General features: G+C 44.7%; 1 protein-coding gene across 2 annotated transcripts in view; it reads left to right on the top strand.

Annotated features, from left to right (window-relative positions):
- Grin2b (glutamate ionotropic receptor NMDA type subunit 2B) overlaps positions 1-25532 on the top strand; it is a 461400-nt gene that overhangs the window by 369407 nt on the left and 66461 nt on the right. The gene's annotated exons all lie outside the window — the stretch shown is intronic.

Below are 25532 nucleotides of genomic sequence, written 5' to 3'. Positions count from 1 at the left end.
AATACTATACTATCCAATGCTTTAGATTACATCTAAATGCGTGTGTTTCTCAAGTCTGTATTTCTAGTCTGCATCTTTCCACCAGAATCTTGAACTCCTCGACTTACCTGAATTTGGATATTTCTGCTGGGGTGGAAGGTAGAAATCTCAAACTTGCTTTTTCTCAAAGTTTGACTTTCCTCTGCAAGTTTGTTTTCCACTTTCAAGATCTCATTTTAATCAATATTTATTGAGAGCTTTTTTTTTACAACAAATACTGTTCCAAGTGCTTTGCAGATATTAACTTTTACTGTTCACAATCAACATAGGAATAGATTCTTTTAATAGGCCTCATTTAGCCTACGAGGGTGATACTGAGACACAGAGAAAACCAGACTCTCTTGGCAAGGTGAAGGCTCCTCAGTGGCAGACCCGATGTTAATCTTAGATCAGTGTCTACAGTGGCTCCAAATGAATTCCTTTTCTACACACAACACTAAAGTGGGACTTTTTTGGATCTGCCAGTGGCTTAAATAATTACACGGAAACTCTTACATATTTTAAAGCTTAGGCCTTTAGCTGTGCAGACTCTCAGCTAGCTCATCTAACGTCATCTGACTTCTATCACTATGACCCACCATGTGGCTAGTTCTTTACCCCGGTATGTCTGTTCCTTCCCATGTCTCTGTCAAATCTCTTGCTTCTGCCTTCTCCCAGAGGCGCTCTCTCTCTCTCTCTCTCTCTCTCTCTCTCTCTCTCTCTCTCTCTCTCTCTCTCTCCGGAAGAGTTCCACCTTCTACTTCCTGCTCCAGATATTGGCTGTCAGATCTTTATTGCAGCCAATCAGATACAATTCTAGATTACCTCTAGGCTAGTGAGGAAGGATGAATATTTACAAAATATGAGACCAGTGATGAGCCATAGAAATAACAATGCCAAAATAGGCTAGCACTTATCCCTCTGCCAGTTCAGCAGTCAACAATTTCATATACAGAAACACACCTTCATACAATGTATCCCAACAGAGTCCACCTTGGTAAACAGTAGGCACAAAGCTAAACTCAGAGATATTTTCCCCTCTCCTCTTCGCTATTCTCTTCTCTTCTATGTCAAATTTATTGTCAACTTCCATTGTCTTCACCTTCCAAGAATATGCTACATTGGTCCATCACCACCTTTCCTAGTTTGCTTTCTGTTGCCATGATAAATACTAAGACCAAAAGCAACTTTGGGAGGAAATGGTTTATTTCAGCTTAAACTTCCAGGTAACAGTCCACTATTAAACAAGAACTAAAGCAGCGACCATGGAAGAATGCTGTTGACTGGCTTCCTTCCTTTGGCTCGTGCTAGGGAAAGTTTCCCATGGTGGTCTGGGCTCTCCCGTGCCAATCACCGATCAATCGAGGCAAATTCCTCAATTCAAGACAGCTATGGCCTTAGGCCAGCATGATGGGTACAGTTGAGGGTCCCTCAGAGGAATCTGGGCTATGCTAAGTTGACAGCTGTTGGGTTTTGTGGCACTTCCTAATCTTGCCAGACTCAGTGCCCCACACTCTGAGTTCCTCTCTCCTGGATGAGTTTCTGTTTCTTCAGCACTCTAGTCAAAGTCTCCTGACAAGATGGTGAGTCTTTGAGTCCCAGTTGTCTAAATTTCATCACACACCATCTTCTTCCCCACCGTTATCTTTCTAGATGACCTTTTAAAGCCTTTATAGCACCATTGTGGTCACAGGAGAGCCACATGTCACACCAGGCTCCTAAGATTTTATCGCCTTCTAACATCTTCACCACCTTGGTTCTTGTCACTACACCTACACTGTTCACATAATGGCAAAATCACCCAACAACAGGCTATCAGAAGTCATCTCCGTTGTTAAGTGACGGAAGAGTTTAGATTGGCTAATTATCTCCTTCTTTCTCTGGAATATGACCTTCTGGAGGACAGGAAATAGTTTGTTATTATCATCTCTTACACCAAGTAAAGGGCCTGTGTCCTGGTAGTTCTTTTCTCTTGATGTAACTGAATGCTACAGGCTGTTTTATTCAACCCATAGTTATTAGAGATGGCAGGTTCAAGACTGGAGGACAGTTGGTTCTGGAGGGGTCCTTCTTGTTGGTAAAGACTCTACAAAGTCTGGAGGGAGAAGGTCATCACATGTTGAAAGGGACAAAGCATTCTAGCTTTGTTTCCTGACCTTATTTTTTTTTTCTTTTTTTTTCTTTTATTTTTTTTATCAGTTACATTTTATTAACTCTGTATCCCAGCCGTGTCCCGATCCCTCATTCCCTCCCAGTCCCTCCCTCCCTCCCTCCCGACCTTATAAACCCACAGTCCCATTGGATCAGAGCCCCATTCTTACAGATCCACTTAACATTAAACATATAGTTGGATTAAACGTCAGTCCGTGTAACACTTCACAGTGAGGCTTAACTTTCAACTTAGATTTTGGTGGGGACATTCAAACTACAGAAGTTGTGTAGCAGACTTTGCTAAGTGAAAGAAAGAAGACTGCTAGTATTTCAATAACAGGTATAAGTACACACAAGTCCTGTTTGAGTTTCATTCTCCATAACAAAATGCCAGAGATGTAAAATACCACCCAGCACAATGTATAGGAATTCAGTAAGCATTTACCTCTGATGCCTACTGCCTAAATGAAGCAGAACATCATTTAAAGTGAACGAATGGCTGAATCCAGGGCATCCAGTGATAAGGTCCATGTTCTGACAGCTGATTTCCCTTCTGCACTCATTCTATACCTGCTCATGACTGCTTCTGTCTGCTCTTTCCAGAGAACACTGCAGATGCTAGGTGTCTGTTGATTCCAATTGGAAAAGTCTCTTTACTGAAGAGCGGCAGGGAGCATACATACACACAGCTGCCTCTGTATTCCCATCTTCCTCTGGCTATCTTCAGCTGATAAACCTGGGCCAGTGAGGCAAGGATTGTATGGGGGATAGGTCAGATAAGATCTTCCTCACCTAGACCATAGCAGAAAAGGTGCTCTATCTGTGTCCTCTCCCTGTAAGCATGGAAGAACATACAATTGTCCTCTCTCCATTTCCAACTGACTTTGTTTCCCCATTTCTTCTTCTCTTTGCCCATATATCCCTTGACAGTCTATAATTCTAAATCTCTTCTTAGCATTGATATCCCATCAGACTCTAGGACAGATACTTATGCTGAGCGAACAGTTAATGTCCTGCCTGACTGGACCTGAGCAAAATTTAGCATTTTCCAACAAGGACCGGCACTGATGATTTTTCTGTGGATGGGCTTGGAGCAGTGACTCACTGGTTAGAAGGAGGGATTCACATGTAATAGGAGCTTCAACTGGAGACTGTTTTCCTACTTTGCTAAACGTTGCCACAGACTCCACTAACACGCATCCTCGGAGTAGACTGCCTTGTCTGCTGCTCTAGGAGAAGTTAAGCAAGAAGGGTTCAGGTGTCGGGATCTTCAACAATGGAGCATAATGAGGCACAGTGAAACAGGCAAAGTCTGAGTGGTCACCACCAACATCCCTGTTCTCATTGTCCATCCTGGTTGTGTTTTACATGGCTGAAATAGTGCATTTTCACACAAATGTGTTTCTCTTTCTTTACAGAAGACAGACAGAAACTATTTCCCAGCCTCTCTTACAGTGAGATACAGTCACAAGGCTGACACACTTTACCCTGTGTGACTGTGACTGGCAGGTGCCAAGTTGGCAGATGTCAAGGGGTCACTTTCAGGCTCGATCCATAAAATCTTTTCCATGCAAGTTCAACACCCAGATTTTATGCTGCTTTTCTGTCTCTGGAATGCAGACACCTCCCAGAGACCTTGGGAGCCCTATGTTAAAGATGGCACACTCTCCACTCATGTTAGTCCTCAGAACGGCTGCCAAAGTTATCATCCTGTCAACTGCAACACTGTTCCCTGCAGTAGTTGTGGACCTGCACTGTTATAATTATACATCTCACAGACCGTTGGAGTAGTTAGGCTATCATGTTCTTCAGTACATGTATTTTTCCTCTTCCATTTTATCACAGGCTCCTTGAAGGCAGGGTCTACACATCACCTCTGCATAGCTTAGAGCCTTTCACTCAGAAACTAGCATGGAAGGTGAGAACAGTAAACAGTTGTTGGTCAGAGAGTTTGATTTCCTGCCTCTCAATCTCGGGTGCGGTAAAACACTACTAACAACATGGCCGGATCACATGGGGTTTTTTGCATTGCTTTGTGTTGTGTTGCGTTGCTTTGCTTTATCTCTTTGCATTGCTTTGCTTTGCTTTGCACCTAACGTAGGTACCACAGCTCAGGGCCGCCATGGTCAGTCAAGTGTGACACACATTTTTTATTATCCGTAAACGGATTATCTTCTGTGACCAGCTCTTCCGTCATTTCAGCACCTTCCTCCTGCCAGCAGCTGTGTCGTGGGTGCCGAGACGGGGCCCAGAGCCAAGGAAAAATAAGAAACAGGTGGGGGTGGGCTTGGGGGTGGTGCTTCTGTCACTCACTGGGAGTGAGTTATGAATGCATTCTGAAAGTTAAATCAATGGGATCGTGTCCTTTTAAAACTGTTAGAAGCATTTTTCCATCCATCTGTTGTCATCCATGGTCACAACAGGAGTGTATCAGTTAAGACTAGCCAGGGTGCTGAGTAAGCCTTGTCCTAGGGGCAAAGGCAACTACTTCAAAATAGGAATTTATCCATTCGATATAAGATCTCTTAAATAAAGAAGAGGCATCATTTTTTTTTTCAACAGCCTGCAGCAGGCCAGGCAGGGGACGCATGGTAAATATTAAAGTCCTCATTAGAGGAAGAGATGAATTTCACCCTATGGTTCTTGATGAGGCAAGAGTGTGTGCTGCCAGCTTCCATCTTCTGTTCGGGTCAGTGTCCTCATGAACCCCAAGGCCATCACCCCATCCCACCCCAACCCGCTTTCCTCCATGAATTTGTTTTTTGGTTTGTTTGTTGTTTTTTAAATAATTGAATAAACCAATTGTCCAAAAAGCATTTGTGAGGCTGGTTGAAACTCAGATGTGGGTCTCACCCCCATGAGCAAAACCTGATTGTTTTCATTCTAGAAAATGTCCGAGAGGAGGGGCTGCTGCTGCTGCTGCTGCTGCTGCTGCTGCTGCTGCTGCTGCTGCTGCTGCTGGGTATGGGTGGGGTGGTTTGGGGTCACACGTTAAAAGTCACCGGACTGTTCAGCTTCAGTCCCCATTGATGAAGGAACCTGCAAACTTGCACAAAGACATAGCCTTCTAAGGTCCAGGCTTCCAGAAGGTGGGGGCTCCGTTCCCCTCAAGACAGGCTGAAGCTGCGGCTGAAGAGGAGCACACATGCCCAGGCACTTGGACTGTAGCCTCACAGTGTAGCCTCTGCCCTTGCTCTTTCCCAGCAGAAAGCCATGCTAGGGCATAGATTTGAGGTCATTTTAGATTTTGAATCATGATGTATTCCCTCATTTCCCAGTAGTAAAATGAAACTCTTGCTAGAGATGAGTGCTCTCAATTCTGGTGGTACCCCACAGAACGATACTGTTGTTTAGATTACATCCTGCTTAGAAATCCCATTACAGTTGTTCTGGGCCAAAGTAGAAAAATTAGAATTTTAACAGTGAATACGTGATTCTGAAACAAGCCTGACCTCCTCTAGACTGCTGTCAGAGCTGGCTCAGCCAATGTGACATACTTGCCCTCCCTCTGCAGTGAACGCCACCTTGTCCATCGTCCCCTCCTCCAGCCCCCAACCCTCCAGCCCCAACGGGCTCTGCTCTGCGCCGATCCCCGCCCACCCCAGTGCACATTATTCTATTCACTGTGTGGCACAAAGTCACTTCATACTTCATTAACTCCCTCTGCTTAATTAGACAGAAGATGAGACCCAAACAAACTGCAGAATACATGGAAGTTAACTGGTGAAACATAAACAGCAGACCAAGAAGACTTTTAGAAGCCCCCAGAAAATATTAACTGTGGAAGCAGCAGCATTCCTGGAGAGTGTCTTACACTCGAACAGGGTTGGAAAGTGGCAGGCTTCGCTGGCTTCCATGGTGTTGACTCTCCAGGACCAGCCCAACCCCTTTGTGCTGGGATTCCTCCGGACTCATATGTATTTTCTAATTACTAGGGATGCAGGTAAAAGGATTTCTGTCTCCTTCCTAAGAAATCCTCTATCTTATACATACAAAATGATGTTGAAAATTGAGGCATCCGGATGCTTTGCCTTTCCCTAGCATGCTTGGATTGTGGCTTGAATGATGATGGGAGCAAGGCAGTGGCCATCTCGAATAATGCTCACGATATTTCCTCAGTTTCCCATCTTGAGTAGCTCAGTAGTTACTTTTCTCATTGCAGTGACAATATACCTGATATGTCTTAAGGAAGAAAGGCTTTATTTATGGCTGCAGAAATGTCAAGCCACAGTTCCCAGCTCTGACTCTGGGCCTGTGTTAAAGGAGAACACCATGGCAGCAAGAAGCTGTGCAGGAGGGCTGATTCCATTCACCGAAGACAGGAAGCAGAGAGGGCATGTATTAGTGACTCTTCTCTTCACTTTGTGAAATAGCTGAAAGAAGCGTCTCGAAGGACAAAGGGTTTATTTCGGCTCGTGGTGGTTTCATGTCATGGAAGGCACGGCAGCACTCGTGGTAGGGGGCGTAGCTTTTGTCCACGGTGGAGGAAGCATGGGGAGTCTTGCACACATCACAGAGGAAAACAGAGAACTCAGTCCAGAACCAAGGCTAGTCTGTACAGCTCAAAGACCACCACTGCAGAGACTCGCTTCCTCCAGCGAGGCCTCAGCTCCTAAAGATTCTACTCCCTTCCATAGTGTCAGCAGCTGGGGATCTGGGTTCAAACATGTGAGTCTCTGGAGAGACATTAGAATCTCAAACTGTAACAGGGAGAGGCAGAAACCTGGGACAAAATTCAGCCTCCAAAGATCCACCCAGCGATCTAATTCCTCAAGTTAGTCTCCACCATCTACAGCTCCCAGGAGCTCCCAAAATACATCTGCCAGCTTGGGACAAGTGACTCAACACATAAGTCTGTGGAGGAAGTTTCATATTCAAACCACAACAGTAAGTACAGACATAGAATTTTATCTGTGCAGTTCAACCTAACTTCACCTTAATTTCATTCTAGAACCTTCTAACATTAAACTAAGAGCACTCGAAACTCCTTTGCCTTCCTTTTTTCATTAATTATTTATTTACTTTACGTCTAATTGCAGCCCCCTCCCTCATCCTCCCAGTCCCACCCCTTCCCCTTCTTTCTCAGACTCCATAGGTCTTCTTGTGTTGCTTTAGACCCCTCCAGCTCCCTCAGTCCTTTCTCCCACTCTTCCACAAGACTCCCCAAGCTCTGCCTAATGTTTGGCTATGGATCTGTTTCCATCAGCTACTAGATGAAGCTTCTCAGAGGACAGTTATACTAGGCTCCTGTCTGCAAGCACAGCAGAGTATCATTAATTGTGAGAGGGGTTGGCTCTCTCCCATGGGGTGGGTCTCAAGTTGGGCCGGTCATTGGTTGGCCATTCCCCCAGTCTCTGCTCCATCTTTATGCCTGCACATCTTGTAGGCAGGACAAATCTTGGGTCAAAGGATTTGTGGGTGGGTTGTTGTCCTCCTCCCTCCACTGGAAGTCCTCACCTGGCTGTAGGAGGTGGCCACTTCAGGCTGCATGCCCCGCCCCTGGTAGGAGCCTCTTCCTTTTTAAGCTTAATTTAAAGCTTTAAATTGGTCGAGCCTTTTAAATTCAGTTGTCATTTTCAATGAACTATTTTTTTCAGTCAAATGGCTTTAGTTAAGTTGAGGGACATTTTATTTTAAGGTGAGGGGCACTGAGGCAATTTAGTAATTTAATTCCACCATGTGGTCTGGACATGAACCCAAGGCCTGGGGACTGGTGCCTTTCTGTTAATTAATTCTCCATGTCAGACATCTGGAAACCTGCCTCTTCTGCCTGGTCTGAGTTGGCTAATTAATTAAGCTGTGTTTGTAAACAGGCATTTTCTCCCCCAGCACTTTCTTGATCATCTGTTTCTTTAGCCACAAGCTGGTGACTCTACTTAATGGCAAACTACCTAGCCAATAATTCTACTCCCCTACAGGCTCTGGACAGGTCGCTTGGAGGCTACCCAGCACTGGGCAAGTCTAGGCATTGGAAGGAGGTCAGTAAGGATTTGGATTCAATTAAGCTATTTATTAATTACATGGCTACAGGCAAATTGCCTCACATCTCAAAAATGTCAGTTTCCCCATTTTTCTCCTTCAAAGCCCTACCATTTAGCCCAGGACCTAAAGCATTGTTGACACTCTGTATACCCTAGGCATGCTTCCCTGATGAAGGGCCCACAGTAACCTTGCCTTTGTGCAGGCGGCAGCGGAATGAGTGGCTTCAAGCTACTTCCGCTTACATTATTGCCCTGGCCTTTCTCCAACCCTTTGCTGGTGATTTGGCAACTCTCTTCACCTTTATCTCTTTATCCTCATCTCTCAGTCTCTGAGAATGAATAGACAAGGTCCCAGGAGTAGCTTTCTTGGCCCTGAGCAGCATTTCCTCTCAGACCAGGTTTCCTCCTGACCATCAGCGGAAGGTAGAGGTGTTGAACCCTGGGAGTGGGGGGCAGGAGGAGAGTTACAGGTGCCTAAAATGGTGCGTCGTTAAAGAAATCAGTGCTAATCAGGGATGCTCACAGTGGTGAAACACCTGTTGGCGAATCATTACCTGACAGGAAGGAACGCGCTGCTCAGTCGCTTCTCTGGAGCATCTTTCTCGACAGCCCACCTGCTTTCACCGGATGATAAGTATATTGTTAGCAAGTGTTGTAACTGAATGTTACTAATTTCAGTAATGTTAGTACTTGCTGCAGTTCGATATAAGATGAATTCTTTTAAAGGCTTTGTGAGGTGAGTAGGAGAAAGATAAGGAAGAAACATGTATGTACATATAGACAGATAGACATACGATTACCATCTGGCATTTGAAGATAAGCATCTGAGAGTCCCAGAGAGTAAAACTGTCACATAAGTGGTAGAGGTGAGACTGATTCCAGAACTTCCCATTGTAAGGTTAGGACTGTTTCAACAGGCTACCATTAAGAAAGATTTACATCAGCCCTGTGCTTGCGGACAGTAACAAATGCCGAAGAACTCTGCTATTTTTGTCTCTTAGTTCTGCTTTCTTTTCCCTCCTTTCCTGCATGTGTGTGTTGCACATGTGTGCCCTTGTGTTTGGAGGACTGAGGGCAAACCTGGTGCTTTTCCTCAGGCATGGCCCACCTTTTATTGAGATGGTGTCTCTTCTTAGTCTGGATCTCACAATGTAAGCTAAACTGTCAGGCCAGTAAGCCCTGGGGATCTACTTGTCTCTGTCTTTGCAGCTCTGTCATTCTAAGTGTGTGTCGCCATGCCCAGTCTTTTAAAAGTGGGCTGTGGGCATGGAACTTAGACTCTCATGTCTGCAAGGTCACCTTTTTGATGAATGATCTATCTCCCCAACCCCTCTTCTCATTTCTTGGTTCTGCCCGGGATATATAACCTTTCCCCCAAATGATATATTTTAATCAATTTCTGCTCCTTGGCCACTACCCTAAAACTTCATGGCTTGAAACAACTACTATTTTCCCATTCTACTTCCTTTAAGTGGGTGGTTGGTTTGAGTTAGGCTTAGCTCTTGTGGTCCTTGGAGCAGTTTCAGGCATACAGCTGTTACCTGACAGTTAACCAAGTCTGAATAGTCAAAATGGCCTCGCAGCTGTCTCTGATGTTAATAGTCGATCTCAGAAGGGCCCCGTCTTGCTTTTGCTCATTCTCAAGAGGGTTAACAAGTGCTCAGCCGCGCTGGCAACATTCCATGAGGACAAGTCCTATCTCACTATTGCTCATCACATCTCTACACATGCCATGCCTCTTTGATATCATATTAGCCAAGCAAGTCACAAAGCCAAATCCAAAGTCAGTATGACAAAGATTAGACAAGAGCATCAGGAGAAAGTTACCTTTTGGAAATAATGCTCACTCATCTGTTTAGCTAATATTTATTCAGTGCCCACTATGGGATTCTCCCCTCCCTATGTCAGGCACTGGGGTGATAAGAAAAGAAAATCAGTCATGTCAACATCTCCTAGTCTTCTAGAGGAGGGCAGATGCAGAGATGTTCTTTGGCTAGTTTGGGAATTCTGGGAATGCCAAAGGAGGATATCCCAAGCTCAAATCTAACTTAGGGCTGTGTAAGCAAAGGCTTCTGGGTGACTGTGGGTACTGCCTAAGCTGAATCCTAAGAGTGGAGTGAAGGTCATCCAGAGCACTAAAGGACCAGGGTAGAGCAGTCCAGCCTGAGTAAATACATTCAAGTCAATGACAGCAGAGAGTGTTGCTATCCAGTGATATGAGAAGGCCAGGGATACTGAAGCAGTAGGCTGAAAAGGAGCAAAAGCAGAGATGTTGGTGTACTTTTTAAAAGCTCTTTTATTTACATTTCTTTTATCCTTTTCTCCTACTCTACCCCAATCCCTTCTAACACCCCAATACTAGGTAGGAGAGATAAAGAGTTAGTGGGAGAGGGGGCCGAAGTTTTCTTAACTGCTTCTTGCTGGTTGGGGTCATCAGGTTCCTTGGAGCCAGTCCAATCCTCGTTTTAGGAGCTCTCCAACTTTTTGTCTCACAACAGCAACCAGGAGCAGCAAGGAGGAAGCAGGAGGAGCAGCCTTGTTCTTTCTCTGAGCTCCACACTCTCTGGGCTCTGGCATTTATTCTCTCTCCAGAGTGCTCCGATTTGAACTATCTGCAGCTGGCAAAAAGCTCCTCTCAGAGCCTGCTTGAGGCAAATAGTCTGTTGCTGTGGACCATCTGAATCAGTCTCACATCCCACACCTGGGACCAAAACAGAACCATGTTTCTATCCACCACACAGGAATGGGGAAGTGGGGCAGACAAGGAAGAGGTGAGAGTGAGGTGGGAGGGAAAGGAACAAAGGTAAGGAAGAAATGTGTACTTTTCTACAGAGGTTAGATGAAAGAGAGCAACAAGGCATTCATGGCCTGGAAGGCGCATCCCGAGGGGAGAGCGCACTTTAGGGAGATCACCTTGAGACCTGAATGGAGAATGAACCAGAGAAAAACAGAGGTAGGGAAAGCAGATCGTAATGTAGAAAACCAGGCCAGAAGCAGAGTGTGAGAATGGATCCAGGGTGGGATCCTTCTCTACCCTTTCCATCTTCCGAAGGTGGGGGGCGGGGGCTTTTCACTTCAGGGTTGACGGAATGTTGGCAGCCTAGTTTGGCCTAACATTGTCTAGGTATCTGGGTAGAACCATTTTGTACATAATTAATAGGTTCCATCAACCCCTAAATTGACAAGGGAGGAGGTGGACCATGGATTTTGAACTTCTTTTTACATTTACCATTTACTTATTAATTTGCCTCTGTATGTTTATGCATGCAAAAGGGGTTTTGTGCCATTGAGCACATTTATAAGTCAGAGGAGAACCTGTGAGAGTGAGTTTTCTCCTTCTAACATGTGGGTGCTTTTACCCATGAAGCCATCTCACCAGTGCTTTGAACTGCTTTGATACTGTCAGTACGGGATAAGCGCGCTGTTCCCTGAGTCGGTCAGGTAACTGAGTGGAAGAGTAAATACCTTCTGGGACATAGATCTCTCAATATTCTCTCCCCTCTCTGCCACATCTGTGGTCTTGTAGCCAACTTAACCTCTTCCATTTGAGCTCCATTAGTCTCTCAGTAATTCCAAGTGTCTCTGTCATGTGCAGACTTCCCTTATGTTCACACACCCTCCTGCCTTGGATTTCCTGTATGATCATGCTTGCCATGAAGCCACTCCATTGCTCTAGAAAGCACATTCATAATGATCAGAGTTTATATCCAGATGCATGTTCTGGAAAACTGTCATTACGCAATCTATCTCCTCTCCAGATTTCTCCCCATTACTTTCTGTTTGATGTTTGCGCATGAGCACCCTACAATGATAAAACCAGCTCTCTGTAAGATTCATCTGGCAAGGATGTCCTGCTCAGGTCTAACTCGGTTTTTTTAGCCCTGAGAAACTTGCATGAGAAGCTGACTTTGCTGGGTTGGTCAGCTTACTAAATGTGAGATAATTTGCCCCACATTTCATTAATGACTGGAGACATACTCGAAAGTCCTGCTGGTCTAATGCGTCTGAGATCAATGGCCAGGACTCTGCATATTTTTAAGTAATGTTTTCTTTAAAGACACTGAAAGCATTTGAAATTTGGAAGAGAACTGTGAAGGAGGCTATAATGAGATGGATCATCAAGCCAGAGACAGAGCAGGTTCATCTTCTGAAAAACAGGAAAATCACCTCTGGCCCTATGAGGTCTTGGGAGCAGTCAGGGCCTTCTGGATGGCAGCACTGTTTCTCATTGGCGCCATTCATCTTCTGTTGCCTCAGATGTCTAGGACATCCTGTGCTCCAACAGGTCCCAGGTACATCATAGCAACGACAGAGAACAAGACAGATGGGCTATTGGCTCAAGGCCACATGGGGGGGCATCGTTATTATACGTTTTATACTGTTCTTTGAACTCTATGTGCCTAGCTTATAGCTGAAGTGGCAAAGAGGAAAAGCAAAAGAGAAAGGTTTGGGTGTCAGACTGCTCAAGCTCAAGTCCTGTTCTTGACAATTCCTCAGCTCAGAAAACCCTAGGCAGGGGTCTGTTCCAGTTTGCTTTTCTGTTGTTATGATAAACACCATGAACAGAGCAACTTCCAGGCCACAATCCATCATTGGGGGAAATCAGGGCAGGAGATCAAGGCAGGAATCTGGTACAGAAACCACAGAGAAATGCTGTTTACCGGCTCACTCCTTGCTAGTATTTTTGTTTGTTTGGTTGGTTTTTTGTTTCTTTTTTTGTTGTTGTTTGTTTTGGTTTGGTTTGGTTTTGGAGACAGAGTTTCTCTGTGTACTCTTGGCTGGCCTTTAACTCACAGAGATCCACCTTTCTCTGCCTTGTATAAAATATGAATATCTTATACAGCCCAGGACCATTTGCCCAAGGAATTGTAACACTCATAGTGAGCAGGTCCTTCTTACATCAATCAATAATTGGAACAGTTCCTCACAGCTGTGAACACACAGGCCAATCTGATCCAAGCAAGTCTTCAACTGAGTTTCCCTCTTCCCAGCTCCCTTAGACTGTGCTAAGTGGACAATAAAAAGCAGCCAGCATAGGGTCTTAGAGGAACCTTCTGGTCATGAGGTTTTGGCCCCAGGGAAGGTTTTGTGGAAGGATTACAATGGAGAGTAGAAAGGAAAATGAAAGACTACAAACAGTCAGACCTGGCAGCAGGGTTTGGCCCATGGGTCAATCGGTGTGGGACAAGAAATGCCACATGATCTGCTAAGTGAGTCTGACTCCTCTGTAGACTCTATCTAAGCCACTGCCTCAAGGCCAAGGCCTCGCCTCATCCCCTACCAAGGGGATGTTTCCTCAGCTTACTCTGCAAAGCAAAAGGATATTAGATACTATCAACAGGACAGAGAGTGGGGAGAGAAAATGCCAATTCAGTCATTTATCTTGTTCTGCTCTTTCACTTGCTTGTACTTTTTGTGGCCATTGGCTTTACCATTCTTTCTCTCCATAAGTTATGTGGATAGCTTCTGCGCAGTCAACGCAGCATGGCTGCTGAAGGCTTCCACAGCTTATGCTACAAAGTGACACAGAGAGCACTCTCCTTATTTCTAAAGCCCCAAACTCAAAAGAGTCCACCCACCCAGTCAAGTGCCCCACCTCTTTGTAACTGGGTCCCAGGTACAACTGGATATGCAATACAGTAAGGACTTTCACAGGACCCTGTGGCTGGAGTTGACAAAAGAGCTGTTCACAAAGAAAGAAGATCCTGGATAAACAAAAGAGGTAGCAGGGAGAGTGAAGTACAGGCAAGAATCAGGTCATGGCTTGTAGGCAGGCAAATGAGGTTGGCCACAAACAGAATCTGAAATTTTTAAGGGCTTATCCCAAAGTCACAGTTAGCAATGACAAAATCAAGATTCCAAGTAAGCCATTTTAACTTCATAGCCTCTGCTCTTAACTAACATGACCAGGCAGAATGAAGTGTAATGAGGGGCTAACTTCATACAGATGTGCTTGTGTCTGCCCCATTCATATATGTAGACATAAATATGAGGGAACACCTTGCCAAGGAGGTGTTCACATCCAGGAAGTCACAGTTCAGAGTGTTCTGACACTGCATGCCTTTATTCTTCCTTACAGGTGTCACCTGGGGATAAAGATAGAGGGTATTGGCAAGGAGATCCAGTGACAAACAGCATCAATGACGGAAGCCTATAACCTAGTTCCCAAGACACTCTAAACCAGCAAGCACACCAAGGCTTGCTCAGCCATCATGCATCAGTCAGTGAGCAGCAGCAACCTTGGATGGGGCCTACGAGCCCCACGGTAGCACTCTACAGTTGATGCTCAGAAAGTTGGAGCATAGGTTGAGAGGTCCCTCCCAGCATCCTCCATGTCCCCCAAGAAGGCATGGGGTTAGCTCAGGTGAGCCTGAGGGGCCTCAGACAGAAACACATCAGTTCTAAGGTAGAACTGAGTGCTGACCTTAGCTGCTACTCTGTTTTCCAGAAGGGGACTCTGAAGACTGGCTGTCCAAAGATGGTCAAGTGAGGCATGGATGGTCCTTGGACCTGGAAAGAAACCATGTTGATTCTCTCAGACTCTTTGAGTCTGTTTAACAAACTATTTACAGACTGCTCTGTAAACAAAGAGATTAAAGCCTTTTCTAAGATACCTATTTTCCCCCTGTTAGGGGGTTATGAGGCAGTAGCACCCGGCCAATGGATTTCTATGGATTCAAGCCAAAAGGATAGTAACATTTCTGTCCGCTGATTCTGCTTTTATTTGCCTGAGGAAGGGTATGGAATAAACCAAAGGGTTATGTGGACTTTACCTTGGCACTTTAAGACAGAGTTATAGCCTTGGAGTGTTAGAATTTGTTTTCCCTTATTACTTGGAAACAAAAATTATTTTCCTAGGAAATGGTTAGATGAATTCAGAGGGTTGTTATTTTTCGTTAATAATGATTAGGAAAAGATGGAGGCTGGGGAAGAAAACATTAAATACTTGCAAAAACTAATGAGTTAGTCTCAGAGACGTGAAGTTACTCCCCAAGGGTCACACAGCATGACAGAATCCTACTTCCTGCTACCATTCTGCCTGTATGTCCCCACCCCATGAACTTCTCTTGCTACTTGCCATGATCCTTTTCATACAACCATTGGGGCTCAAGTGTGGGTGGAAGTTGGTGGGACTGAAATGAACTCTCCTACTCTCTCAGATCAGTTATAAGGACTAGAAAAGTCAAGAATGTTCTCAGAGAATCATTGAACATATTGAAAGAAGTAGGTTTCGAGAGTCAAACTGACCAAGGATAAAAGTCTCAGTCTCAGGCTGAGAGGTGAATCGGCAGTTAAAGCTTGCCATGCCAAGTATGAAGATCTGAGTTTCAGTCCTCAGAATTCATGTAAACACCAGGTGGGTAAGCTGTCTGCCCATAATTCCCAGCTTGAGGGAGGCAAAACCGAGGCATCCCAGAACAACTGCCCGACTGGACAAACCAATGCAGTGAGCTCAATATTCAGGAAGAGACCTCAGTGTACAAGGTGGAGAATGATCAAGAACAATACCAAACAGTGATCTATGCCAAACTGCACCCTCACATGTGAAAACATGCATGCACTCATGCATACCACACACACGAAGACACACAACCAGTACCTCAATGAACAGCAAGGTTTTCCATCTATATTGTGAGCAGTAGAGATGTGAGGCAATCGCTGTCTTTGGGAGGTTAGTGATGATAAACTGACATCACTTCAAGAGAGCTGAGTGGCACCAAGCTGGACCCCTAACAGCTGCGATTATCCCACTATCTCTGTTGCTGGTACCATCTGGAATGACCATAACTTCTTCCTGGTGCCCAAGGAGTCAACAACTTTTGTTAGTGGTACCTATTCCTACATCACCTCCATCGTGAAGGATTCAAGAGGAGATGTATTGGGAGGAGGAATAGACAACAAGGATAACATGGAGCCTGGTTGCTGGGCCCACAGCAACAGCAGATGTGCACAGCTGGGAGCCTAAAGCTCTTAGGAGGAGGCAGGATCACCCAGTGTTGGCATCTGAGGACAAGGATGGCAGCTGAGGTCCGGCAGGAGTGACCCAGTAGACCTTCCTTCTGCATGTAAGCCCAGAGCCACCAGGCCCCAGCTTAGTAGAGGACAAAGCAGTAACAGGCTAAAGGCAGTCATGGATTAAATATAAGTATGGAAATTATTTTCCAACACATTTTTCAAAGTCTGGATTCCTAAACCTAGACGTGACTGGCTATGCAAATGATGGGGAGAGGGAGCCACTAGCTCTCAGGCTGTGCCCACGGCCTTGTTAGATGCTCACCGTGGCAGATCATGCTGGTATGCTGACAGCAGTGCCAGGCAACTGAGTCTGTTCCCCCCACACCCCCCAAAAAAAGGATCTCATCAGAAAGGCTGAAGAAGAAAAAAAGAGGTCTGTGAGGCACTCTCTTTTCATGCAAGGACACCCGAGTGAGGTCTAGTGGAGACCTGGAGGAGAGGCTGCTGTGCTGTTCCATCAGTCAGTAACTGACTGCCAGCACACAAGTTCGAGGCAGTCCAAGAGACAAGAAAAAGGAAATGATTGAGCCATCCCACCTTGGAAGCAAGGAAAGACCCACCCAGAAACACGAATTTGCATATTAGAATAAAGCTCATCACGTTACAACAGATAGCCAAAGCGGGTGTTGACTCACAAACCCTGCTATGGAAGACCAAAATAACAAACAGCTGCCCTGGCCCTATTTTCTTTTTCTCAAATGAGTGACCGTAGAAGTCGTCATGCTGGAGAAGGACAGAGGAGAACATTCTAGAAGCCTGGAAGAGTATAGCTCCCATGCTGGCAAAGGGGCTTAGCAGAGGGAAGACTGCATCATAGCAAATAGCAGATCTGCATATCTGACATATACAAGATTTTTAAAAAAATGTGTAAAGGCCGGGAGGTAGACTTAAAGAAAGAGAAATGGGACGGCTGGTTGGGCATGGTGGCATATGCCTGTGGTCTCAACACTTGAGAAAGTGTCAACAAGGTCATCAGAAGTTCAAGGCCAGTCTGAGTTACATGAAACCTTGTCTCTCTCTTTCACACACACACACACACACACACACACACACACACACGAGAGAGAGAGAGAGACAGAGACAGACAGACAGACATGCACACACATAAGCACAAGGAGAGAGACAGAAACAAAGAGATCAAAGACCGTATTCTAACAGACACATTTCTGCAGGCAGATCCAGTGGCCCACACCTGCAATTGTAGCACTTAGGAGGCTGTGGCAGAAAGATTTGTGGTTTTATGAATCCCTGGTCTACATAGTGGGGAGAGAAGAAGGAAGGAGATGGAGAGAAGAGGGAAAGGGAAAGAAAAATGAAAATTTGAGGCATAGAAAAAAAAGGCCCCCAAAAGCCCAAATAAGCATTTCCAGGATGCCTGAAAAGGGCCATCAGGCTGCACCAGACGCTGTTCCCCAAGAGTAGATAAGGAAGACAAACAGCTCATGGGAAACAGCAAAGGATGTGACCAGGGGCTAAAGAGGCTAATCCAAATGCCTAATGGGTGCTGGGAAAGCTGTGGCACTCACCGTGAGGCACGGAGATGAAAATTCTAGCAGCCAGCTACCATTCCTCAGAGTGACAGGTGATAGCAGAGTGAGCAAAAGTTGGTGTTGGTGTCAACTGAGTGAAGGGGACTCTTCCAGCCTCTGCTGATAACAGTGCTGATTGCTGCAAACTTCTGTGTTCTAAAGGCGACCAGAATATTAAAAGGGGAAAAATATATGTTCTTATTCTACTTTTTCACTGCTGGAAATAGATGCTTTAAAATACCGAAGTGTGTGTGTGTGTTTTAAATATCCTAAATGTTTATCTATACATATATAGTAGAATAAAGCAAGATGCATCCGTATTAGGGCTACTGTACTGACATTTTAATAATCAAAGGGCTAGGAAGATGCCTCAATCAGTAAAGTATTTGCACAGAACCATAAAGACCCAAGTCCAGATCTTCAGCACCGTAATGAAAACACAAGTGTGGCCCTTTTCATTTGTAATCCCAGCCCTGGGAGGCAGGGACAGGTGGATCTCTAGGACTCACTGGACAGCCAGACTAGTCTAATCAGGAATCTCCAGGACACAGCATGAGATGGTGTTAAAAAAAAAAAAGATTGTCAACATCAACATTTCATGTCCACACTCAAACACACATGCACACATATTAACACATACATACGTCACACAGAGACATGCATACATGTCCACATATGCAGGTGCAAAGAGCAGTGTGTTATGTTGGAAGTTTGTGAAATGAAGCAGGGAAAGCAAGCAGTAGATGATTGTGTGCCTGGCTGTCTGATCTGGGAAACACACACACAAGTGTGGGCATATGCTCACATACATCCCTTGCTTGTGTGTATAGAAATGTCTTTGAATAACTGATGGAAGTATTACTTTGGATGGATGTGGGAAGTAGATGTCTAAATAAATGTTCATTTGTTACAAGGGTCAGAGGTCACTGGGACCGGATACAAAGAAGTACTGAAGAAAAGAAAGTACTCTTGTAGTGTCTAACCTTAAAAGTCCTAGAGTTAAGGTGTATTGCTGAGGATGAGGTTGGAAAAACAGGAGTTCCTTGTGCTCAGATGTCCTCGGTTAGGGTCTCAAGGCATACCTTAGGGTTGCAAGCTGGAGCCAACGAGTGTGGCTGAATCTGACATCTCTTTGGGAAGGAAGAAAATCCAGAGTTCAGCCACCTTGCACAGGTTCTTCCCATCTCTCAAGCTGGCTCGGAGAGATAACCCATAGCTTTAAATTTCCCATTTAAAAAGTCAGTCATAGTTACAGGCTTAAAATAAATGGTTCATGTGAGATCTAGATGTCATTTCAAGCGGGGGAGGGGGGAACAAAAACAAAACAAAAACCAGGAATTTTTGAGAAATAACCTTTGACGCCTTAAGAGGTTCTAATAAGCACTTTGTTCCAAGATCTTCTTTAAAAATGACTTCGCATGGCAACAAGAGAGGCGACCTGGGCAGACTGATGTCCTTTGCTTATCTGTGCTAGGAAAGCCCTGCAAGCCGAGCCTGCCCTGTCCCCTGTCCCTTCCCTCAATGACACTACGGTGCACACAGCAATGCATGTCTGTGCTGTGTGCTGGAGGAATGAACAGGTCATGGCTTTCAGAGAAGACCATGCTCCCAGTGATGTCTCCTTGTATGTGGCCTTCTCTGAATACTCAGTGGTGTGGCAGGAATGGCAGAAATCTGTTGGCCTGTTGGCAAAAGGAAGACTGATGTCTCGAGTCACCACTGGCTGGGTCCCCTAGAATTTCCACCAGGGGAATGTCAAGAGCCATGTCTGCTGTATGCCCTCCAGTAGTCAGCTCAGCTGGTACCAAAGAAGCCAAAGCAAGAACCCTAAAGACATGGCTTCTTTCTTTTCGTGAGAAGACCAAGCAAAAGGTTTTGTTTCATTGTTTTGTTTTTGAGTTTGTTTGTTTTGTTTTCTCGCTTAAGAAAGGTGCTCCAAGTTCTTAGGAGATCTTTTTAACTGTGACTATGGGAGATAACGGAATTTTATAGACAGGTGTTGCTATTAAACAAGCCTGAGGTAATGATGTTTGTTTAGTGTTTACTGCCAAGGAATTCCAAGTGCTTTACAAACATTTCTCATAGGTATTTTTCTTTTTTTTTTAATTTTATTATTTTTTTTATTTTTTTTTATCAGTTATATTTTATTAACTGCATCCCAGCCGTGTCCCGATCCCTCATTCCCTCCCAGTCCCTCCCTCCCTCCCTCATCTCCACCGTGCCCCTTTCCAAGTCCACTGATGGGGGGACCTCCTCCCCATTCATCTGATCCTGTTTTATCAGGTATCTTCAGGACTGGCTGCAAAGCCCTCCTCTGTGGCCTAACAGGACTGCTCCTCCCTTTGGGGGTGGGGAGACCAAAGAGCCAGTCATTGAAATAGAAATAGTCCCTGTTAGAAATAGTCCCTGTTCCCCTCACTTTGGGAAACCAATTGGTTACTGAGCTACCACAGGCTACATCTGAGTGGAGGTTCTAGGTTATTTCCATACATGGTCCTTGGTTGAATATTTTTCCTGATCACGCTTTAATCCTGACCATAAACACTTCATTCAGTTTTTCATTTTAGATTTTCTCTGAAATAGCTCCAGTTAACCTCATTTCTTACCACTCGCTCTACTCCCAAGATTTTACACTCATGCCTTTTCAGGCTCCTAAAGAAGGTTTCAAACCTGTTCTCTTAGAGGCAAGCTTCTCTGTTTACATCCTTCCCTTCTCTTTCAACCATTTCCATTTGTAGTATTCCACCACATATCTCTCCTGCCGAAGGAACACCTGCTTGAACCACACCCCATGTTTTCTGCTTAAATGCATCCCCTCATTCTTATTTTTAAGTGTTTAACATTGAAAATAAGCTTCCTTGCTCTATAAAGAATGTGGAGTACAGTTGAAGATATAGCTTATTGATAGAACCAATTACTGAAAATGTACAGAGCCCTGGGTTTGCTTCCCAGCACAGAATGTAACTAATTTAAGGTATCTGAATACATCTTCTGACATGAGTTGATATGTATAGAATTGTCTACAAAGGTTTCTTCTTTCAGTCCTTCATCACTCTGTACCTTGGGAAAACAAGGGGGAAAAGAATCATGGTTAAGACAGAGAGTGTTTTGTATCAAAATCTCAGATATTGCCCTTGTTTAAGAAGTGGCTGATGGCAACACCTCCTCCTTGACCATTATCTGTAGGCAATGCCATGAAAGCCTTCATCCAGATTGGGTCACGGGATCACGAAATTATGTGTGAAATCCAGTCACTCACTTTCTGAGTATGCAAAGCAAAGGCTCTGAGAGTTTTAGAAATTTGCTTATGTTCACTGGAATCCTTAGGGACACATTTGGAACTTATCTTAAGAGGACAAGACACTGGCAAAGCTTCAGAAAAAAATTAAAGTCATTAAAGAAAGAAGGAAAGAGCAATAAATAGAGTGGCTTGGTTATTCTGGGCAGAAGGGAGCTGGTGTGTGTTAACAACAAGAGCATGGTGAGCAGAGATGCCCTGTTCTGTAGTATTTAAAATTTTCATGGTGTCCATACTCAGGCCAAGCCACCCAAGCAATGCCCCGAACAATTTCCATATGGAAAGAGGTGAGCACAGTTGGGGTGCTTCTTGAAAGCTCTAGAGTTTGAATAGCAGTGATCATTAGGACTTTAGGATGGAGAGAAGAAGGCTGGTGCAGGGGATGGAAACCTTTCTGCTTTAGGGGCTACAATTTATTTTTAAGGTCTAGCTTTAAAAAAAAAAAAAAGAAAGAAAAAAAAGGACGGGGTCCTCTGTCCTCTGTGAGGCTTTTCTGTGACTTTTTCCAAAACAATCAACCCTACTCTGAATGCCAAAGTATCTATTAATAGCTCCCACGGTGGCAATTGCCAAATTGCCAGAGCCTCCCTTGATGCTGTCAGTCAAGTTAGTCCCCTCTGGACTGTCCTTGGAAGGTGTGCCTATGTCTTACTCTCTCAGTGTCAAACATTTGGGAGAGCATTCATGGCTGGAGTTCAGCAAGTCAGATTGCCTGGCCCCGTCTCAACACTGCACGCAGCACTCACTTATCCTGCTCAACGTCTCATAAGTCAGCACGTCCTTTCTCGGAGTGAGATGTCAAAGCTGAGCATGTCTCACAGGCCAGCTGTGATGCCGGATGAGCTTACCAGACATGTTCAGAGCATGCCACCTTCCCACCCCCAGCAAACATGTGCTCCTGTTGTCTGCTCTGTTCAGCCCAGTGCCTGCCGCATACTGGTTTGTAATTATCGTTGAAATGAACTGGTGTGAAACAGAGTTGTGATCTGGCTAGTTTAGGAAAGGGCGTGTGAGGAGAACTCCGTGAACAACTTATTGTTGGGGCGATGAGAATGGCACAGTTAATAAAGTCAGGAGACCATAGAATCACAGGATCAGAACTAAGTTTCCCTGCTGGGGTATTGTGAACACAGAGCGGGGCGGGACCATCTGTGTCCTCCCTTCCCCCATGTGCTAGACACTGTACATCTATAAATATATCATCCATGATTATAATAGCTTTTATAGACCGCCATTGATTGAAATATGTTCTTCTCAGAACAGTTGCTTTTGGGGGAAAAAAAATGAATGCTAGAGTCTTAGAATAAATACCGTTGCATTTTATTCCATTTGGTTCAATCCATCATTCCAATTAATTTGCATCTCTTCCAAACGTGATTCAGCAATTTATGTGACATCATCTGCCCCCCCCCGCCGAGTCATTATTGCCTTCAGTTTCTTGAACACAACTTCAGTTTTGTTCTTTAAAACACTATGTAGGTCACTTCTAAGAACAGGGTCACCTGACATGTAACTCACGACCTCTCTCTATGTCGGCCTTGACTCATTAAACGATCTTTTTTTTTCTTTTTGGTTGAAGAGTTTTAAACTCCTCCTCCATGTTGTAGCTCATTTTGTTCACAGGAATGTCAGGGGAAACTCCCGAAAAGCTTTCTCCTCGGCATCTCCTCTCACAAACACATTAAGTCTGTTAGCAAAGAGAATGCCACTGTTTTCTTACAGTCTGTTTCTGGCTGACCGTGTGCAGCACCCCTAAATCAAGTGGCCTTCTCTTCCGAGGCTCACGATAGCACTGAAGTTAAATTAGAGGGACGTAGGCTAGGCTCACACACAGGGCTTGAACGTATAGGGACTCATTCGGGCACAGTGCTAAGGTCAGGGAGAGGTTGTTGAAATTTTTGGACGGACATTGTTTGACAAAGTCATGAGGTGCGTGTGTGTATGTGAGTGTGATGTGTTTATGTCAGTCTGTGCACACATTCACCTGTGTGTTTGGAGAACATAAGTGGACAACGGATGCTTCCCTTATTTGCCTTCCACCTTATTTTTGAGACAGGATATTTCATTGTATCTGGAGCCCTCAAATCAGCCAGTGAACTCTGGGATCCACCTGTTTCTGCTTCCCCAGGGCTGGGATTACAGATGGGATCTGAACGCAGATCTTTCTGTTTATGCTGAGAGCACTGTACAACTAATCAAATCACAGCATTCAAAGTTGTGACTGAAGACAGCCAACTGGAAGCTGTCGACAGCAGCCTCTGAGGGAGCATCTCAGGAGGGCAGAAGTCCTGCAGGAGACCAGGATCTGCTATACCTTTCTGGTTAGGCTGGTTGCAAGAAGACAGAAGAATGCAATTGTATTTAAAAGAAAAAAAATATAAAGGCCGAAAGGACCTATTGAGGAAAGATGATAGGACTTAAAAGTAAATAAATAAAAATAAGCACTTTAAGGCTTTTCATCCTTTTACATATAATCCAAGGGGGGTAGAATAATATTGCTCTGGCCCCTGGAATAACTATGCTTGCTTAGGAAAGGATGTGACTCAATGGGCCTCCAGGCTGTGTCTTCTCTCCCCAAAGCTTCATCTGAGGGGGTGAATATCTCCACAAGTTTGGGAAGTCATTTGAAAACAGCCTTAGCAACATGAGGGAGACAGAATTGCGAGGCTGTCTTGCTGGCTGGCCAAGAAGCCCCTAGGATTCTCCTTTCATTTTCTGCCCAGCATCTAGATGACAAGTACATGACAGCACACCTGGCATTCAGGGAAGTCCTGAGAAGCACTTTGCCAGTCAGCTGAGCCATCTCCCTAGACCCCATTTTGCTCTGTGTATACATGCGTGTGTGTGTGTGTGTGTGTGTGTGTGTGTGTGTGTGTGTGTGTGAAAGAGAGAGAGAGAGAGAGAGAGAGAGAGAGCATATTTTGATTTTGGGACTGCTGACATGTAGTAACATATACTCTCAGCTTGCTAGGCAGTATCAGTGAACCGCAACTCTCAGAGCACACAGGCAAACAACCAACACTGTACATAGTGCTGTGTTCCTACAGAGCTATAATGCTCTGTAGGTCAAGAGTGTACAATGCATTTTTATCTTACATGTTCAAATTCTGATGGACTTATTGCATCATTACCCTGCCTGAGGTCATGGTGCATCCATACATACAAAGGAAAGGAAACATTGGGTTCAACACTTAATTCTAGCTTGGGGATAAAAACACAGCTAGCCCCAGAGAAGTGCCAAAGAAAATAGTCTAGGACAAGAAATCAATGCCCATGTTGTACAGATGTAATAAGCAGGCAGTGGCAGCTATGAGGGCCTAATTTGGCCATGGAAGTGAAGTGATCAGCTTTGTGGGATAAGCTAGAGGGCAGAATTAACCACACTTAAAAGCAGACAAAAGAAGGACCAAGATGAGAGGGAGTTTGTATTGGCATTAGTGTTGAAATCGTGTGTGTCAGCTTGGACGGGAAGTTAATCTGCCCATACTGCTGCTCACTGATTTCTAGAGTTACATAAACCAAATAGCATCATAGGCTTGGTCCCCAACCTGCATCCCCAACCCTAACACCTGGGAAGACACCTTATTTCTTTGTGACAACTGAAGGTGCTCAGTTATTAAAAGTTTAAATTAGTTCTTTCCCCTTAAAACTAACTCATTGGTACCATGACAGCACAAAAGTAGCACCAAAAGCTGCACGAACTCTACATAAAATCAGGGACAAAGGCTCTGCCACAAGGCATCTGAACCCATACATTTCTTTGGGTGACTGACAGCACGTCTGCTGTATGTGATTCAGGGAATGCTTGCACCTACCACATTGGAGTCATGATGTTGATATTTCCTAGCAATGGTGGCATAGTCTCTGTGGCTCCAGTGATGGTGTTTCCTAGTGATGGGTAGCGTAGTCTCTGTGGCCCCAAGTGGCTTCTCACAGAGAGACTTATCTGTTCCATCCCATGGCATCTTCTTAGTCTAGCAGGGACATATGCAGTTGTCACCAGCCCAACCACGCTCCCTTCTCCAAGCAAGCAGTATCTGTATTCATTCATACCAACATTACCTTTTTTCAAATCAGAGGACCGTAGTTCTGTGAACAATTCTCCAGTGAACTTCTGTTACAACTCAGAGCACTTCCAGCTAGCTCATTTGCTATAGGCATTCTCTTAACTTTCCTAATACTCTTTGCTGATCTCAAGATTGTGATTTTTTTTATTATAGTTAAATAAGACAAACAAACAAACCCCATGAAAGTCAAGAATTTCACAGCCCTTGATACAGGAGCTGTAAGGCTTAGGGTGGTGCCCAGACCATTGTTGGTCCTCATTCAAAGCTGAGTATGTGAAGTTGGGTAACTAAATGAAAGGGTTACTTCTCTTATATTAGCAGTTCTCAACGTGTGGGTCATGACCCTTTGGGGGTCAGGTCAGATAACATTTCACAGGGCTGTCCCTGAGACCATCAGAAAGCTGGTATTTACATCACAATTCTTAATAGTAACAAATTTACAGTTATGAAGTAGCAGTGAGAATATGATTTG

The sequence above is a fragment of the Meriones unguiculatus genome, chromosome 5 (assembly GCF_030254825.1).
Source record: "Meriones unguiculatus strain TT.TT164.6M chromosome 5, Bangor_MerUng_6.1, whole genome shotgun sequence".
NCBI lineage: Eukaryota > Metazoa > Chordata > Mammalia > Rodentia > Muridae > Meriones > Meriones unguiculatus.
The sequence above is the reverse complement of the archived record's forward strand: the minus strand, read 5'-3'. Positions and strand labels throughout refer to the sequence as shown.